Raw genomic sequence first — 20,313 nt, forward strand, 5'->3', positions numbered from 1 at the left:
CTCAGCCACTTGTCCAAAGCTCCACCCACAGGCCATATATCAAACATCTCTGTGTATATTCAAGATCCAAATTGTAACAGCCATCATATCTTGGATTTATCATCAGAAACTGGTAATATCTGATTTATTTGATCATAAATTATCATAGGTAATTTATAAAACAAGGCAAAAGTAACAATCAGGACTACTATTCTAAGGCATACAAATAAAATGCCATCATTCTTTTTATGACAAAGAATTTATTACTTGAAAAATAATATATCCTCATCAATTTGTATTTCTGATTTCCAGTTAGTAGTTTAACAAGCATTAGTATCAGAGTTTCTTTGAGGGTCTGTTAAAATTTACCAGTGAATCCAGCTGGGCCTGATTTTAGTTGGGAGATTTTTTAAGTCTGCTAGAGTCTCAGTATTTGATATAAACTTGTTTAAACTGTTCATCTCATCTTTAATTTTAGTAGGTCACATTCATCTGGAAACTCACCTATTTCACTTAGACTTCCCAATTTATTGAAATATATATTTTAAGCTAAGACTGAATTTCATTACTATATGCAGTCATGGCTCCTCTCTCATCTTTAGTTTTATTAACTTATGGCTTGGTATTTCTGTAGATTTTTTAAAAATAAGATTACATTAAAAAATAAAGCCCTTTTTCCAAGAACCTTGGTTTCCTAGGACAAATGGCAAGTGCACATTGAAAAATAATTGTCTCTAAATCTTGCAGAGGCTCAGGTGTAATTTTTTTTTAAAAAGACCTGTCCTTTTAATGAATATGCTAGCCACCTGGGGGACATTCAGAGCTTCAGAGAAACTATATTAACACTAAAAAAGAAAAAAGAAATAAGAAAAAAGAAGATTGCATTGAAATTTAAACCTCTGTTGTAATTTTGTTGATTTGTCTGTTTTTATCAGCTATATTTTTCCAGTTGATGTATTTGCACTGTTCAAGAGGGACATGGGTATGGTAGCCTTGAGTGCATAGCTGAGAAAACAATTCTTCGGTCCAGGAGCTTAGGGTGCCTGGTGTATGCTCTATATTATTTCTTCAGTAGTACATTAACTGGAGAGAAACAACTGCTTGCTATTACCACAATGCACATGCCATACTAGCTAATAACAACGTCAAAACTTTTGATTTTAATAAGCACTGATGGATAAATGACCAAGGTATTATTTAGACTTAGGTATCTAAGTAGACTTAGAATTTTGGCTAATAAGATTAAGCATGAAAGGAATTTAGGGTTGGTAAGGGTAAGCATAAGTATTAAATCTACTTTGAAAAGGGAAAAAAAATTCCATCCATTTGCCTGCCAATTTCAAAATTTCTTTGTCTTTAATAGTTGAGTAGTATTCCATATTGTAAATGTACCACAATTTCTTTATCCTATCTTTGGTTGAGGGATATCTAGGGTTTTTTCCAGATTCTGGCTATTATGAATAAAAGTGCTATGATTATAGTTGGCAAATATCCTTGATGTCTGGTGGGGCATTTTTTGAGCATATGCCCAGGAGTAGTGTATCTGGGTCTTGAAGTGTCATTATTTCCAATTTTCTGAGAAAGCATCAGACTTATCTCCAATGAGTGAGGTAACTCAGAGCCGGAAAGACGTGGATGGTATATACTCATAAGTAGATTAATAGCCATGTAATGGATAGCCATACATACTGTAATCCATAGACCTGAGAAGGTAAATAACAAGGAGGACCCTAGGGAGGGTCCTCATACTGAAAGGCAAATAGAACAGACACAGAAAGCACTTGAAGAGAGGGAACAGGACTGGAGCCTCCTATAGGGGTCCTCTGAAAGACTCCAACTAGCTGGTGCTCAAAGCAGATGCTGAGACTCACAGCCCAACTTTGGGGCAGAGTGCAGGGAGACTTAGGGAAGTTGGGGGATAGAAGGACTTGAAGGGGACAGCAGCTCCACAAGGAGAACATCAAAGACAACAAACCTGGGTCCAGAGGGACCTGCGGAGACTGGTGCACCAACAAAAGACCATGCATGGAGAGGACCTACACTCTATGCTCAGATGTAGTTGATTGGTAGCACAGTCTTCATGTGAGTCCCATAATATGGGGAGTAGGGGCTATGTCTGACAAGGACTCTGTTGCCCACTCATTGATCAGTTCCCCTGGGCAAGGTGGCCATGCCAGACCACAGAGGAAGAGGATGCAGGCAGCCCAGATGAGACTTGGTAGGCTGGGGTCGGATGATAGGTGAGGAGGGCTCCTCCTTTTGAGGATTGTGGCAGGGATGGAGGGGGAAAGAGCAGGGAGGGTAGGACCAGAAAGAGAGGAGGGAGGGGACTGCAATAGGGATGTAAAGTAAATAAATTAAAAATAAATTAACTTTTAAAATGCAGAGGGAGTGAGGGAGGGATGGAAGGGAGGGAGGCAGGGAGAGAGGGAGAGAGAGAGAGAGAGAGAGAGAGAGAGAGAGAGAGAGAGAGAGAGAGAGAGAGAGAGAGAGAAGGTAGCTGGGAGTAAAGTTGGGATCCTGTTAAGGCCCATAAATTACATATTACAGGTTATTAAAGCTGTGGAGAGTTGTGATTAATAAGTGAAAAGAGTGGATAGGGAGGAAAGAAAGAAGAAGAAATGCAGGGGTGAGGTGGGGAGTATCTGAGATGTGACTAAAGAGTATAAAAAGGAATGCCCCACAGTATGCTGAAAGAAACATAAAAAATGGTCTTAAAACCTGAGCAACGTACAATCAAAAGGAAAAGCATCATGAGTCATACGTGCAAGAAGCGGGGAAAACAATAAAAAAAAAAATGGCACTAATTGTTGCTGGGACCTAGGCCCAGGACCCTTGGGAGTTGGGGGAGGGGGGAGGTGAGCTGGCACAGAGTCAAGACACTGACTCTGGGAGTCTGGCAAGTGGCAGAAGCAGACTCATTCATTGAAGAAATAAGGCACGCCTTTATATCCCCCTCCCAGGGTCCCATTGGCTCCCAAACTGGGAGCTGCTGCTGTGGCTCCTCCTCCTTGGTTTCCATCATGATGTCACCAATCTCTGGGCAGTCATTTTCTGGGAATTTCCAGGCATTTTTCAGGGAGGTCTAGGGTGACTCTACAGGAAGTCCCCAGGTGTTACAAGGCCATTCTTCTTCCTCCTACAATTAATCCTAAAATGCTTACCAAAGTCCCATCAAAACAGGGAGAAAGGGTTGGAGATTTAGCTCAGTGGTAGAATACTTGCCTCACAAGGCCCTGGGTTCGGGCTTCGGTCCTCAGCTCTGGAAACAAACAAACAAACAAACAAACAAACAAAAGAACCAGGAGGACAGCGAAGACTACACCGAGAAACCCTGTCTCAAAAAAACCAAAAACCAAAACCAAAACCAAAACAAAACAAAAGCAAACCCCACCCCCAAACGAATACAAAAACAAAAACAGGCGGAATAAGAAAAATGACAATCCAGGCTGTGCCTATTTTGCATTATTTTTAAGGGTGAGAAGAAAATAAAAACCTGGGTCCTTCTAATTCATATTTGTTTTGTTGTTCAAAATAAATACAATTGGGTTGGCATCAAATTTAGATACATAAATCACTTCTTTGCCATGTTAATTATGACCTTTTTCTGGGTCTTGTGTGTGTGTGTTTTTTTTTTTTTTGTTTTGTTTTGTTTTGTTTTTTTTAAATAATGAGGCTGTTGAAGCAGATAAACTCTCAGCCTTTTTCGCATTATGGATTCTAGAGCATAATATGTCTATCGCTGTATCTGATAGTCTGAAATGGCCCTCATCTTGGACATAGGTATTCCTTTGATTTTTTTTTTTATCTGAACGCCACAAAAATCAAATTTATTTCTATTTGTAGATAGTATGTATTCCTATTTTATGGGGCTAGAAACACTGGTAACTGCTTTTTTTTTTTTTTTTTTTTTTTTTTTTTTTGTCTTCTGCATCCCCTCTTTATCTGAGAGTAAGAAAACTCATCATTGCTTAATGAGGAAGACTCTCCTAGGTGCAATGTATTTGTGCTTCTGGTCTGTTTATTTTTCCCCAGAGTCACCCTTGAGAGAAGTAGAGATGTAGAGCATGGGCACTCTGGCCGACTGCACCGACAGCAGTTATTGCCTGCTGGAGATCAGGCACCAGATGATTGGTTTGGAAGTACAACGCTGATATGCCAGGGCTTCCCATCAGCGTTAGTTAACCATGATAGTGATTCTTGCCAGTGACCTCATAGCCGGTGGATGCTGAGAATGTGCACTCTCTATTTGATAGTAGAAAGTGCTCGTTTCTGTTTTCTAGATGTATGAACATCATGTCCAGCAAATTTGAGTTGACATTAATATTGTCTTCTAAGTCCTTTATTTACAAGTGGTTTCTCCAAAGTAAAACATTGAATGCTGAGGTATAAAGCAAGTCTCTGTTTTAAGACTGGTTTTTATTTATGTATATGAATGTTTGCCTGCAAATATGTATGTCTGTGCACCTACGCATGCAGTGCCCACAGAGGCCAGAAGAGGGCATCAGATCTCCTGAAACTGGTGTCACAGATGGTTGTTATCTGCACTGTGTGTGCTGGAAGCCAAACCCAGGTCCTCCTCAATAGCAGAGAGTGTTTTTAACTACAAAGTCATCTCTCCAGTCCCCAAAGCAAGCCTTCACAATCAGGAGAGTCTACACTGTAAAGTTTAGCTCACAGAAATGGTACAATTTACACGATGCCATGATGGGGTGAATAGGATAGGGTAAATTCTTTCTTAATGAGAAATGTGTGTAAAGGCTTATCAAAGTACATTTAAAAGTTTGGCAGTCATAATTCGTCTAGTAGTTCGTTTATAATTGGGTTATCATGCATTTTCTTTGATAGGAAAAATAATTGTAAATCAAAATAAATGATTTTGACCACAAAAAAAAAAAAAAAAAAAAAAAAAAAAAGTGGTTTCTCATGGGTTCATGTGTTTTCCACTCAAACTTCTGGCTCCTGTTCATGTGGATGTTGCTTGTCAACATAACACATTTACTGTGGCCTCCAGATTCTGCTGTTGGAGAGTGCTGTGTGGTAAAGAGTTCCTTTGTGTGGAGATCACCCCGTCTCAACCAGTTCAGTTCAGCAAGTTTCCTGAAAGGAGAAGAATCGTTGCTTCCCTTGGTTAGTGAGGATGCCATTAGCAATCTTGCCTTGGTTCTGCTCTGTAGAAGAGCTAGCATAGGATCCATCTATAGCTTATGCTGCAGCCAAGTGTCCAAATCATATGGTTTTGATGCTTTAGTTACTTAGTCTTTATTCATTTGACTATGCTTTCTGTGAAGAACCCAGAGTAAAAAGATCCTGTTCATTTTATCTCTGGTAAGTCAAAGCCTTTAATCTAAAACTTGCATATATTAATATATGTTCTTATATATTTTGCATGTAGACAGTGAATGTGGATAAAAATTAAGCAGCATTTTTATTTAAAAAAAGAAAAAAAGGACAACTAATTCGATCCCTCAGGTTGTGAAGGTTTAGTTTTATTTACTTCTTCCATAGCATTAAAAAAAATTAACTTCTTTATGTATTCCTTCTCAGAGTTTGCCAATTACTCTTGGGCACAACCACAAGGCAGGTAATATCCTTTCTTGACCTATAGTCTGATTATCATTATACCGGAGAAGAGTCAGATGGAAGAGTCTATGCCTTTTCATTTTGATGGCTCCCTTGGCCTGCCCTAAGCAATGGAGAGCTTTCCAACTTCTCCATTGAACTTGTCTTTTTGTCCTCTATGATTTTATCATAGTAAATATAATATTGGTGGTATTTTTATGTGACTGTGGGACTCAGATTAAGAGTTTAAAATTTTTCTCAAAGTAGACATTACAAATTACTCCTACCAATATCGTTGTTAGGCTGGATGGATAGATGGCTGAGTGGGTGGATTAGTGTACACATAATTGATTGCATGAATAAGGAATCTAGATCTGACATTTGATACTGTCCATAAACTATGTTTGGTGTATGATCTTGGTAAGTAAAATAAAAAGAACTCATGGTAAATTTTATCTACTCTGAAGCTAAGTCAAATTGTTTTTACACACAAGACTTATGACACCTTTATTTCCTTCTGTGGGAAAGTCACCAGTCATGACTGGCAACACTCTCATGGTCACTGAAATACTTGGCATCTTCAGTCACCCCTACCCACTATGAAGCCTGAACTCTCTCCTTGAAGACACACTGCTGGCACCTCCTTGTCCTCATAGGTTCTCCTCTCTATTTCTCAAAAAACTGTAGCTTTTCTAAATTTTCTGCTTTGATCTCTCTTGCTCAGTCTCTTTTATCTCTTGTTTGAACTTCAGCTCGCATGTGTGATCTATTGTTTCTAGCCATCCTTGTATCAGCTGCCCATGTTAACTAGGTTGACATTTTTAATTGCTTGTTCAACACCACAGGGCAGTATCTTACTAGTTTCTAAATGAAAGTCATCTTAAGACTGCTTTACCCCCTTACTTTCCAAACTCTATTGTCTATCCTTTTATTCCACTGCTCCAATTTCAGTAAGCTTTAGTGGCACTTCTTGTGTTTTCTTTCATTCTTCGCTGTGGAAGTGCCTTGTAATTTTTTCCCACACCTATTTCTGTTCCATGTGCCTCCTCATTTCATACCATGATAAACCATTTACTTGCAAGTGTTTGTAGTCCCTCCAACCCTATTCAGAGTATGAATGCACATACACATGATTGTATATATATATATATATATATATACATATACATATATATATATACACATATATACATATATATGTGGTGTGTGTGTGTGTGTGTGTGTGTGTGTGTGTGGTGTGCATTTGTGTAGTCCAGTAAAGAGCTTACAGTATTCAGTTATCACCTTTCACCTTGTGGTTTTTAGGGAAATGAACTCAGGTAAGCAAGCCTGGCAGTAAGCAATTTAACCTCTGAATTATCTTGCTGGGCCATTCCTCATTCTGTGAGTGGGAGGCATTCTATACTCTGTTACTTGCACTTTATTTCCAGAGTGCTTACTTTGGAATAGAATTTTAACATTTAACTCACAAATTTATACATTTAAAATTTTAATTCAAGCATTACGTTCTTTCAAACTCAGATAAGACACTTTCAATCACCCCTATTCAAAGAGAGCATCCATATTAATGATCAGGTTATTTATAAAATAAGTACAATTTTCTTTTAACAACATAATTCTAGAAATAAATGACCATAACAATGGGATATATCAAAGTTTCCCTTTATATCTCTGCCTTCCTATCCTCCTGTACCACAGCATGAATCACGGTATATAGTTCACAGCTGGCACTTTACAAACTCTTCCTGAAGAATCTGGTGAAACCCTAGTTTCAATCATTATCGACTCTCCATTATTCAATCTCCATTTGCATGGAGAATTCTGTTTCTGTTCTGTAAGTTCAATCAAGTTGGAAAGCATACATAACAAAACAGAGTACAATCTCTGCTCCATTGTTAACAAAACCATGTTTAAAAAAAAAAAAAAAAGCTTAGCTGGGTCTCAATCCCTACCCTCTTTAAAGTTATTCGCCCAGGCCCAAGTGAATAGTCTGAAAGGGAAAGATACAAGCTTGTTTCCTGTTTTCCCATGGAAGTATGAGCTTCCCATGGAAGTATGAGCAAGCACAGGTTTCTTTGAATAGTTAAATAGAGCCTATTTGAGGATTTTCAATGAAAATGTAAACCAATCAGAAGGCCCATTCTCCTTTATGAATGCTGAAATGAGTTATTGGAGATTAGAATGACAATTGTTGTACATTGTTTAGGATCTTCCGTCTCCTTGCACATAGAGTCTCATGCCCTGCAATCTTAAATCTAGGTGAACTGAGACAGTTGGTTAGCCCAAAATAAAAATGGTAATTTTTTTTCTCAGCATCTGTGAGACACTAGGGGAATCAGTGATCTGTAGGCATTATGAGAGAATGAGTATTATGGGAGAATGAGTGATCTGTAGGGATTATGGCAGAATCAGTAATCTGTAGGCATTATGGTCTTCAGGGATGCAGCCATGAGTGGTTTTACCTCAACCCAATTAAGCACAAAGTAGACCAATATCCTAGGTCCTTTTCAGTTAGACAGTGTACTTTATAAAAATTTTTCTTGGATTGTTCTACAAATATCTTTTCAGACTTTGTCATTGGTCAGTAGCTTTAAAGCATAATAAAGAAATTGACACAAAAGGTTGGAGTTTGGAGGTGGAAGACCGTCCCTGAGACAATACATAAGACTCTTCCTGGATGCAACTCAGACTTACTGAGTTGGTTTTGGTGATGAGAATGGAGCAAATCTGGTGGGATTTCTCAGAGCATGTTAGAAAAAGGCCATGGTATTTGTACTGGGTGTCCTCTCAGATTGTTCTTTTAGTTGTCTTGCCCCAAGGCAGGCTTGAGAATCCCATTATGCAGAGGTAGAGACAGCAGATAACTATGTGAATTTGTTCAGTTGCAGAACATTCTCCTGACTATGAAGTTGAACTTTCAGATAAAATAGAAGCTCTGTTTGAGAATACAGACTCAGTCCATGAGAGACTTTTGAGGCAAGGGTATCCAAATAATTCATGCCTCAGTTTCCAAATATCAGAAGCTGTCAAGTAATACTATTTTGTTGTGTTAAGCCACTAAATTTTGGGGAGATTTTTTAAATGTAAAATACATCACAAATACACCTATACCTGTACTTCTTTTTCTCTGTTCCGCTTTGCTGATGTTATTTATAACATAGTGACTACATCTTACAGAAGTTCAAAGATTACTGTAATGAATGAATAAATGATGTAGGAATGAAAGACATGATTCCTCTTCTCAGATAGCACCTGAGGTTCTACAATAAATCACAAGGATTTTGACATTAGCAAGTGTGTTTTCGAAAGACCATATTTCTATGACAGCGTTATGTGCATATAAGGAATTAACTATTCTTGATGGAATTTTATGTTCACAATATTTAATGCATAAAATCTGTGAAGCTACCACTGTGTGGATTATAACGTAGAGTTAAGCTCATTTGGAAAAACTCCAAGTTGGACTGAATAACTATAATGAAGACCAGTGAATTGATCTCAAGCCAACATATAACCTCATAATGTTTATTTCATTATTTCTCCTTTTTTGATGTTCATTACATCAGTCACATCTTTTATCACTTGTTTAATTAGAGAATAGGCATGGGAATAAGTAGAAAATTTCGTGGCTCTCCTACCTATAATTAGGGCTATTAGTTGGAAAGTCTTCTCTACCTAAGTAACTGATTTGATTCCAAATGAATGGGGCCATAATACTGGAAATAGGATGAGCCCAGAGTTTTAGGAGACTTCAGGTTTTGCCTTACTGCTTGTACTAGTTCATCATGTGACTGTGAAAATTCAAACCCACTCTTTGTGTCTTAACATTTGTATGAGTAAAATGAATGGATGGGACTAATATTTTCTAAGTCTTTTTCTAGAAAAACTATATGAGAGATCAGTGTTTGAATAAAACAATGAAAGAAGAAAATTACTACCTGCTAAAGACACCCCATAGCCTTTTAAGACAAACTGCTGGATTATTTGAATTAAAATAAATTTATAAGATGTAATTTGTATGTAAACTACAACAGAGGAGCTTGGGGAACCCAGAAAGAGCCTGGAAATTGGGGGCTGAGAGTAAAGAGATATAATGTTTAGGAAACAGAGGTCCCAGCAATGTGGTGTTACCAACTGGAATACTAAAGCCATTCTAGGAAATTGACCATCAGGATTGTTTTCCAGTATTTCAGGAACAGATTAATAATAATCGTTTAACCACACATGAGAATTAAAAATTTTTGTGGGACAGGAGTTTTCTTTATTTGGTACAAAGCAAGTAAATAATAAATATTTGTGGAATGAGAGAATTTTTAAAAGCTTTCCTTTTGTTCTCATTTCCTGTTTCAGGGCATCATGATAAGAAAAGCTGAACGTGACAGCGATTTTGTTGAAGAAGGCTGGCCCAGTACATTCTCTCCTTAGCATAATGGAGTGGTTAAGTTGGAGATTCACCAGGTAGACTTACTGAGTTCTAAAGCATGTAAGAGGCACATTTTGAAGCTTCTGCGAGTCTCTAGTTTCACCACACATAGTGAGTGCTATGACCACAGACGACTATTGTAAGAATGATTCGTGTGTAAGTAACTATAGTTAAGCACAATCTCTGACTGACAATGTAAGTTTAAGGGTTTTAGTTGTGTTCTGTTTCTCCCTTGCTTACGTTCCATACTTGGCCACCTTTTCTCTATTATATCTGCAAAGCAAAGTAAGATGAAATGAAGTAATACTGAGAACATCAAAGCCTAAAGTATAATTGGAAGACTACAGATGTGTGAATCACCCATGCGTTCCATTACCTGATAACATCTGGATGTGTTACACATGGGTACACTGAATTTTTCTTAGCCTCCAAATTTTAAGAATTAAAAGCCTGTCTTTAGTTTGTGTTAATTTTTTAGCCTACATTGTCATCTGTTTGAAGATGATTCATTAGTAATAGCTAATGGTGATGTAAGTTATTTTAGCATTATACAATATCATGACATCAAGGAAACCCATGTAGAAAAATTATTCTTGTTTTCTGATTTAATTTGTCTCAGAGTTCTTCATTGATAAAATTCTTTTCAGGGTGTGTATTTTAGAAGAAGAACTTAAGAAATGGGCTGAGAATTAATGGCAAAGGAGTGAAATGGCTCCATATTCACAAATAAAATTTCTTTCTTTTTTAACAGTAAATATTCTTTTTTTAAAAAACATTTATTTATTTATTATAATGTATACAGTGCTCTGCCTGCATGTACACCTGCAGGTCAGAAGAAGGCATAAGATTACATTATGGATGGTTGTGAGCCACCATGTGGTTGCTTGGAATTGAACTCAGGATCTCTAGAAGCACAGTGCTCTCAACCTCTGAGCCAGCTCTCCAGCCCATGAGATTTCTTTAGATAAGTCTTTAGATTGCCATTTCTTACAACCTTAAAAACTCAAAAACTTATTAAATTCTTCATGATAAAAAAGTATTGGAAAATAAATTAGTATTGCATGGTTTTTACACAAATGGCAAATTGTCAGTCAAAGAATTTGATAACAGTCACAAATTCCGATACAATACCAAGTGCTTCCTATCTTTGTACCTTTATTCTCATTACTTAATTAATTTACTTACTTTACATCCAGATCGAATCTTCCTCTCCCTTCTATCCTCCCAGTCCCTCCCTCTCAGCTCACCTATCCCTAGTCCTCTTCCCTTTTTCCTCAGAAAAGGGGGGGGGGCTCCCATAGATATCAACCCATCTTGGCATATCAATATGCGGTAGGACTAGGTGAATCTTCTACTGAGGCTAGACAAGGCAGCCAGTTAAGGGCAAGGGATCCAAAGAGAAGCAAAATAGTCAGAGACAGCCCCTGCTCAAGTTGTTAGGGGACCCCCATGAAAACCAAGCTGTGCATCTGTTACATATGTGTAGGGGGCCTACATTCATCCTATGCATGCATTCTCTTTGGTTGGTGGTTCAGTCTCTGTGAGTCCCTATGGGCCCAGGTTAGTTGATTCTACTGGTTTTCTTGTCGTGTCCTTGGTCTCTCTGGCTCCTTCAATCCTTCACCTACCTATTCTACAAGAGTCTTTGAGCTCTGTCTAATATTGGCTGTGGGTCTCTGTATCTGTTTCTATCAGCTGCTGGCTGAAGCCTCTCAGAGGACTGCTATGCTAGGCTCCTGTCTATAAGTATAGCAGAATATCATTAACAGTGTCAGAGGTTGGCTCTCTCTCATGGTATGGCTCTCAAGTAATTACTTGGCCATTCCCTCAATTTGTGTTCCACATTTATCCATGTGCATCTTGTAGGCATGACAAATTTTAGGTCAAAGGCTTTGTGGCTGGGTTGTAGTCACCATCCCTCCATTGGAAGTCTTGCCTGATTACGGGCAGTCTTTTCTTTCTTTCTTTCTTTCTTTCCTCCTCCTCCTCCTTCTTCTTTTTCTTCCTCCTCCTCTTTCTCTCTCTCTCTCTCTCTCTCTCTCTCTCTCTCTCTCTCTCTCTCTCTCTCTCAGGTTCTATATTTTTTTTTATTAATTTATTCTTGTTACATCTCAATGTTTATCCCATCCCTTGTATCCTCCCATTCCTCCCCCCCCCATTTTCCCATTATTCCCCTCCCCTATGACTGTTCCTGAGGGGGATTACGTCCCCCTATATATTCTCATAGGGTATCAAGTCTCTTCTTGGCTACTTGCTGTCCTTCCTCTGAGTGCTACCAGGTCTCCCCCTCCAGGGGACATGGTCAAATGTGAGGCACCAGAACACGTGAGAAAGTCGTATCACACTCTCCACTCAACTGTGGAGAATATTCTGACCATTGGCTAGATCTGGGAAGGGGTTTAAAGTTTACCTCTGTATTGTCCTTGGCTGGTGCCTTAGTTTGAGCGGGACCCCTGGGCCCAAATCTGCCTATCATATTGTTTCTACTTGTAGATTTCTAGGACCCTCTGGATCCTTTTATTTGCTGTTCTCCCATGCGTCTCTCATTTAGAGTCCCAATAGGATGCCTTCCCCTCTGTCCCAGTTTCCTGGTAGTGAAGGCTTTTGTGGGACATGCCCCTTGGGCTAGTATGCAGATATAAGTGAGTATATACCATTTGATTCTTTCTGCTTCTGGGTTAACTCACTCATTATGATCATTTCTAGCTCAATCCATTTATCCACAAATTTCGGGAATTCCTTGTTTTTAATAGCTGAGTAGTATTCCATAGTGTATATGTACCACAGTTTCTTTATCCACTCTTCTACTGAGGGACACTTAGGCTGTTTCCATGTTCTGGCTATTATGAATAAGGCTGCTATGAACATGGTTGAGCAAATTTTCTTGTTGTGTGCTGGAGCATCTTCTGGGTATATTCCAAGGAGTGGAATAGCTGGGTCTTGAGGAAGCCCTATTCCCATTTTTCTGAGATAGCACCAGATAATTTCCAAAGTGGCTGTACTAGTTTGCATTCCCACCAGCAATGAAGGAGTGTTCCTCTCTCCCCACATCCTCGCCAGCATGTGGTGTCGCTTGAATTTTTGATCTTAGCCATTCTGATGGGTGTAAGATGGAAATCTCAGAGTTGTTTTTGATTTGCATTTCCCTGATGACTAAGGAGGTTGAGCATTTCTTTAAGTGTTTCTCAGCCATTTGATACTCCTCTGTTGAGAATTCTTTGTTTAGTTCCAAGCCCCATTTCTCAATTGGGTTATTCGGTTTGGTGGTGTTTAATTTCTTGAGTTCTTTATGTATTTTGGATATTAGACCTTTGTCAGATGTAGGGTTGGTGAAGATTTTTTCCCAGTCTGTAGGCTGTCGCTTTGTTCTCTTGACAGTGTCACCTGCCTTACAGAAGCTTCTCAGCCTCATGAGGTCCCATTTATTAATGGTTGACAGTAAGGCCTGGGCCGTTGGTGTTCTGTTCAGGAAGTTGTCTCCTGTGCCAATATGTTCCAGGCTCTTTCCCACTTCTTCTTCTAAGTGGCTTAGTGTCTCTGGTTTTATGTTGAGGTCTTTAATCCACTTGGATTTGAGTTTTGTGCAAGGTGACAAATAAGGGTCCAGTTTCATTTTTTTACACATAGACCTCCAGTTAGACCAGCACCATTTGTTGAAGATGCTATCCTTTTTCCATTGAATGGATTTGCTTCTTTGTCAAAAATCAAGTGACCATATGTGTGTGGATTCATATCTGGGTCTTCGATTCGATTCCACTGATCAACCAGCCTGTTGCTGTGCCAGTACCATGCTGTTTTAAGTACTATTGCTTTATAGAACAGTTTGAGATCAGGTATGGAGATTCCTCCGGAGCACCTTTTATTGTACAAGATTGTTTTAGCTATTCTGGGTTTTTTGTTTTTCCATATGAAGTTCAGAATTGAACTTCAATGTCTTTAAAAAATTGTGTAGTTATTTTAATAGGGATTGCATTGAATCTGTAGATTGCTTTTGGTAGGATGGCCATTTTACTATGTTAATTCTCCCGATCCATGAGCAAGGAAGATCACGCCATCTTCTCAGGTCATCTTCAATCTCTTTCTTCAGAGTTTTGAAATTTTTTTCATACAAGTCCTTCACTTGCTTAGTTAGGGTAACTCCTAGATATTTTATATTGCTTGTGGCTAATGTGAAGGGTGTGGTTTTCCTAATTTCTTCCTCTGCAAGCTTGTCATTTGTGTATAGGAAGGCTACAGACTTTTTTGAGTTAATTTTGTATCCAGCCAATTTACTGAAGGTGTTTATCAGCTTTAGGAGTTCTCTGGTGGAGTTTTGAGGGTCACTTATGTACACTATCATATCATCTGCAAAGAGGGATAATTTGACTTCCTCCTTTCCCATTTGGATACCCTTGATCTCCTTTTGTTGTCTTATTGCTCTGGCTAGAACTTCGAGTACTATATTGAAGAGATATGGAGAGAGTGGGCAGCCTTGCCTTGTTCCCGATTTGAGAGGAATTTCCTTGAGTATCTCACCATTTACTTGATTTTGGCTATTGGCTTGCTGTATATAGCCTTTATTATGTTGAGGAAAGTGCCTTGTATCCCCGATCTCTCTAAAACTTTAAACATGAATGGGTGTTGAATTTTATCAAATGCTTTCTCTGCATCCAAGGAGATGATCATGTGGTTTTTTACTTTCAGTTTGTTTATATGGTGGATTACATTGATGGATTTCCGTATATTAAACCATCCCTGCATGCCTGGAATGAAGCCTACTTGGTCATGATGAATGATATCTTTGATGTGCTCCTGTATTCGTTTCGCAAGTATTTTATTTAGTATTTTTGCATCTATGTTCATAAGAGAAATTGGTCTGAAATTCTCTTTCTTTGTTGAGTCTTTGTGAGGTTTAGGTATCAATGAGACTATTGCCTCATAGAATGAATTTGGTAATTTTCCATCCATTTCTATCTTTTGGAGTAGCTTGAAGAGTATCGGTATTAGCTCACCCTTAAAGGTCTGGTAGAATTCTGCACTGAAACCATCTGGCCCTGGGCTTTTTTTGGTTGGGAGACCATCGATGATTGCTTCTATTTCTGTAGGGGAAATGGGACTATTTAACTTGTTTAATCTGTTCTTCATTCAACTTTGGCCAGTGAACTTGATCAAGAAAATCGTCCATTTCCCTTAGATTTTCAAATTTTGTGGCGTATATGCCTTCAAAGTAGGATCTTATGATTCTTTGAATTTCTTCAGTGTCTGTTGTTATGTCTCCCTTTTCATTTCTGATTTTGTTGATTTCAATACTGTCTCTCTGCCTTTTAGTTAGTTTGGCTAATGGTCTGTCTATCTTGTTGATTTTCTCAAAGAACCAGCTTTTGGTTTTGTTGATTCTTTGGACTGTTTTCTTAGTTTCTAATTTGTTAATTTCAGCCCTGAGTTTGATTATTTCCAGGCGTCTACTCCTCTTGGGTGTTTCTGCTTCTTTTTTTTCTAGGGCTTCCAGTTGTGTTGTTAAGATGCTTATGTGCGATGTTTCCAATTTCTTTTTAAAGGCACTTAGTGCTATGAATTTTCCTCTTAGCACTGCTTTCAATGTATCCCACAAATTTGGGTATGTTGTTTCTTCATTTTCATTGAATTTCAGAAACTCCTTGATTTCTTTCTTTATTTCTTCCCTGACCCAGGTGTCATTTAGCAGAGAGTTGTTTAGTTTCCACAAACGTGTAGGCTTTTGTTATTTCTGTGTTGTTGAATTGCAGCCTAAGAGCATGGTGATCTGATAGGATACAAGGTATTATTTCAATCCTCTTGTATCTGTTGAGGCTTGCTTTGTGACCTACGATGTGATCAATTTTGGAGAAGGTTCCATGGGGTGCAGAGAAGAAGGTGTATTCTTTCTTGTTTGGGTGAAAGGTTCTATAGATATCTGTTAGATCCATTTGACCCATGGCATTGGTTAATGATGTTATTTCTCGGCTTAGTTTCTGTTTCAATGACTTATCCTTCAGTGAGAGTGGGGTGTTGAAGTCTCCCACTATTATTGTGTGGGGATCGATGTGTGGTTTAAGCTTTTTTAGGAGATCTTTTACATATGTGGGTGCCCTTGTATTGGGAGCATAGATGTTCAGAATTGTGATGTCATCTTGGTTGACTTTACCTTTGATGAGTATGAAGTGTCCTTCCTCATCCCTTTTGATTAATTTTGGTTGAAAGTCTATTTTGTTCGATACTAAAATGGCTACACCTGCTTGCTTCTTGTGACCATTTGCTTGGAATATTTTTTTCCAACCTTTTACCCTGAGGTAATGCCTTTCATTATGGGTGAGATGTGTTTCTTGAATGCAGAAGAATGTTGGATCTTGTTTATGTACCCATTCAGTTAGTCTGTGTCTTTTTATTGGAGAATTGAGGCCATTGATGTTGAGAGATATTAATGACCAGTGACTGTTAAGAGTCTTAATTTTGATGTTGTTTCCAGTCGAGCGTTTGTTTAGTTGTGGTTTTTGCCATGGGATAGTTATCTATTTCCTAGGTAGTTTTGGTTGTAGCTTGACGCTTTGGGATGGAGTTTTCCTTCTAGTACCTTCTGTAAAGCTGGGTTTGTGGATAGGTACTGTTTGAATTTGTTTTTGTCATGGAATATTTTGTTTTCTCCATCAATGGTTATTGATAATTTTGCTGGGTAAAGTAGTCTGGCCTGGCATCTGTGTTCTCTTAGGGTTTGCAGGATCTCTGTCCAGGCCCTTCTGGCTTTTATGGTCTCTGCTGAGAAGTCAGGTGTAATTCTGATAGGTTTACCATTAAATGTTATTTGGCCCTTTTCCCTTGCAGCTTTTAATATTTTTTCTTTGTTCTGCATGTTTTGTGTTTTGATTATTATGTGGCGGGCAGTTTTTCTTTTCTGGTCAATTCTATTTGGTGTTCTGTAGGCCTCTTGTATGTTTATAGGCATCTCTTTCTTTAGATTGGGGAAATTTTCTTCTATGATTTTGTTGAGAATAGTTTCTGGGCCTTGGAGTCTGATGTCTTCTCTTTCTTCAATGCCTATTATCTGCAAATTTCTTCTTTTCATGGTGTCCTTAATTTCTTGGATGTTTTGTGTCAGGAGTTTTCCAGATTTGGCATTTTCTTTAATGGTTGATTCAATATCTGTAATTGTATCTTCTAGCCCTGAGATTCGTTCTTCCATCTCTTGGATTCTGTTAGAAAAGCTCACCTCTGTGTTGCTCGCCTTCTTCTCTGAGGTCTCACGTTCTCGTTTTTCTTCTGTCTGTGTGTTTATCATTGAATCCATTTTCATTTTCAGATCTTGAACTGATTTTTTTATTTCTTTCATCTGATTTTTTGTATATTCCTGAGTTTCTTCCATTGCCTCTTTATAGGTCTTCAGAGCTTGAACCATTTTACTTATTTCTTTCATCTGGTTGTTTGTATTTTCCTGCAATTTTTCCAGTTCCACTCTATGTGCTTCTTTTATTTCTCTCACCTGTTTGTCTGCGTCTTCCTGCATTTGATTACGAATTTTATTTGTTTCCTCCATTATCATCCTCATTACTAAGGATTTGAGGTCATTTTCTTGTATTTCCGTTGTATTTGAGTTCTCTGGGTGGTTTTCTTTGGGATAGCTGGAAACTGGAGACGCCATGTTGTTTTGGGGTTTTTTGCGTATGCTTTTTCGTTGTCCTTTAGACATCTTGCCGTCTTTGTTTTTGTTGGGTAGCTTCCAGAGTTGAATGGAGGGTGTCTGAAGATAGATTCACTTGTTTTCTTACGATTTCCCTAGGCTGCGAGCTCAAAGCTTCACTGGTGTGGATGTTAGGAGGTTAGCCCTGTTGTTCTGGTCTCTCACAGCCAGTGATCCTCAGTCCCCCTCTGCTGTGGATCCTGCAATTGTTCTGGGTCTCTGAATGAGCGTTGGGTCAGGCCAAGGTATCCACAGCCTTCTGTGTTCCCTGCCAAGTCCAGCCAGGAGCACTGGGACCGAACCACGGGCAGAACTCAGCTAGATTCTAAGGGCCTGAACCGTCTGCCAAGCTCAGCTAGGGATTTTGGGCCCAAAATGCACACAGGGTCCAGCCAGAATTTTGGGCTGGGACTACGCACCAAGCTCCACTAGGGCCTTTTGGCCCAAAGTGCGTGCTGTGGTCAGTTATTGACTCAGGGCCCGAGCTGACCACCAATCTCAGCCAGGAATTCTGGATTCAAACTGTACACTGTGTCCAACCAGAGTCTTAGAGCTGGTGGAACCGAGAGCTCTGTCCAGCCTGTGCCACAGCAGGAGAACTGCGGCTACTCTGAGTTAGCGCCAGTGGTGGAACAAGTGCTCCGCCCGGACTGTGTCACCGCAGGGGAGCTGCCGCTGAGCTGAGGTGGTGCCTAGGATGGAACCGAGCACGTCACTAAGCCTGCGCCACAGCAGGAGAACTGCGGCTGCTCTGGGTTAGCGCCAGTGGTGGAACAAGTGCTCCGCCCAGACTGTGTCACCGCAGGGGAGCTGCCGCTGAGCTGAGGTGGTGCCTAGGATGGAACCGAGCACGTCACTAAGCCTGCGCCACAGCAGGAGAACTGCGGCTGCTCTGGGTTAGCGCCAGTGGTGGAACAAGTGCTCCGCCCAGACTGTGTCACCGCAGGGGAGCTGCCGCTGAGCTGAGGTGGTGCCTAGGATGGAACTGAGCACGTCACCAAGCCTGCGCCACAGCAGGAGAACTGCGGCTGCTCTGAGTTAGCACCAGTGGTGGAACAAGTGCTCCGCCCGGACTGTGTCACCGCAGGGGAGCTGCCGCTGAGCTGAGGTGGTGCCTAGTGTGGAGCAGCGAGCTCAACTAAGCCTGTGCCACAGCAGGGGAGCTATGGCCACGCTGAGTTAGTGCCTCAGGCAGAATTGCTTGCTGGGCCGGGCCAATACCCAGGACTCTGGGGCCGAACTGTCCGCCGAGTCCAGTCTGGGTCCAAAGGCTCCACGCGACCCAAATCCTGCCCCGAGTCCCCTCTCCCGCAGCAATTCCCACCAGCCACCACCCCAATCGCCTCCACCGGAAGGCTATGAGCTGCAAACCTCAGCCGCCGCTGCTGGTGCCGCTGGTGCTGCTGCCTCTGCCGCTGCTGCTCCGATCAGAGAAAAACCACGCTCCTCCCGTGTGCAGGGGCACGCAGGTCCTCCGCACCCTGGTCCCTCCGAACCGTGGAGCACTCCCGCTGCCGTGATGTTCAGACCTCGGTGTTCCTGGCTCAGAAATCTGTGCAATTCCCTGAATTGTTCACTGGAGCCTCCAAACGCGGTCCACACTGCTCGCCGCCATCTTGGATCCTCTCTCAGGTTCTATATTTTATGTTTTCCTTTTCCATTTATTTATTCAATCACTCTACAGCTTGATCCCAACCTGCACCCTCCTTGCCTCCCAGTCCCACCCTCATGCCTCCCTCATTCCATTCGCCCTTTTCCTCCTCAGAAAAGAGGATGCCCCCCAAGTAGTATCAATCCACCCTGGCTTTATTGGGCCATTTCAGGTTCCATATCCCCTGTTGCTAAGTGTCTTATGCAGGGTCACTCTCATAGATTCCTGAGAGTTTTCATTGTTGTGGGTTTCTGGCTCATCTCAGAGCTGCCCCACCATCACTAAATTTCAGTTCTTACCAAGTTCTCTCTCCCTGCACTTGATCCCTTTTGTTCCCCTTCCTACCCCCTCTCTCACTCAGCTCACTCCCTCCATCTACCTCCAGTGTCTATTTTATCTCCCCTTTTGAGTAAAGTTCAACCATCATCCTTTATGCCCTTTTTGTTACTTAGATTTTTTGGGTCTGTGGATTGTTGCATGATTATTCTGTACTTTGTGGCTAATATTCACTTATAAATGAGTACTGATCCTTTCCAAAAATAAAGTTTTTATAAATCCTTTGAAATTGTTATACAATGTATTTTGATCTTATTCATCTCTCTCTCCAACTCTTTCCTGAGACTCTCTACCACTTTCCTCCCAATCCAACTTTGTGTTTGTGTGTTCTCTCTCTCCCTCTCTCCACAACCTCTTTGCCATTTAAAAAATCCATTAAGTCCAGTTTGTCTTGGCTCTGGGGAATGGGACTTTCTCTGGAATGTCACACAATTCAAGGTAACTTTTTACCTCAATTGCCAGTCTTGAGCCAAAGAGCTCATATGCTTGACTACAGACCTACCACTGAGATATGTCCCTAACCATTAAAATGACTCCTGATAGCCAGTCATACACCTTAAGTTACTAAGTGTAGTTGTAACTAGCCCTATTTGTGTTATTAGTTCCAGAAATTTTTGACTGCTGATTAAAGTAGGTGGATTAAGATAAGTAACTATTTATTTATGTTCTTTTAATAATTCACTTATTCCCATA

This window comes from Acomys russatus, chromosome 11, assembly GCF_903995435.1.
Source record: "Acomys russatus chromosome 11, mAcoRus1.1, whole genome shotgun sequence".
Taxonomy (NCBI): Eukaryota; Metazoa; Chordata; class Mammalia; order Rodentia; family Muridae; genus Acomys; species Acomys russatus.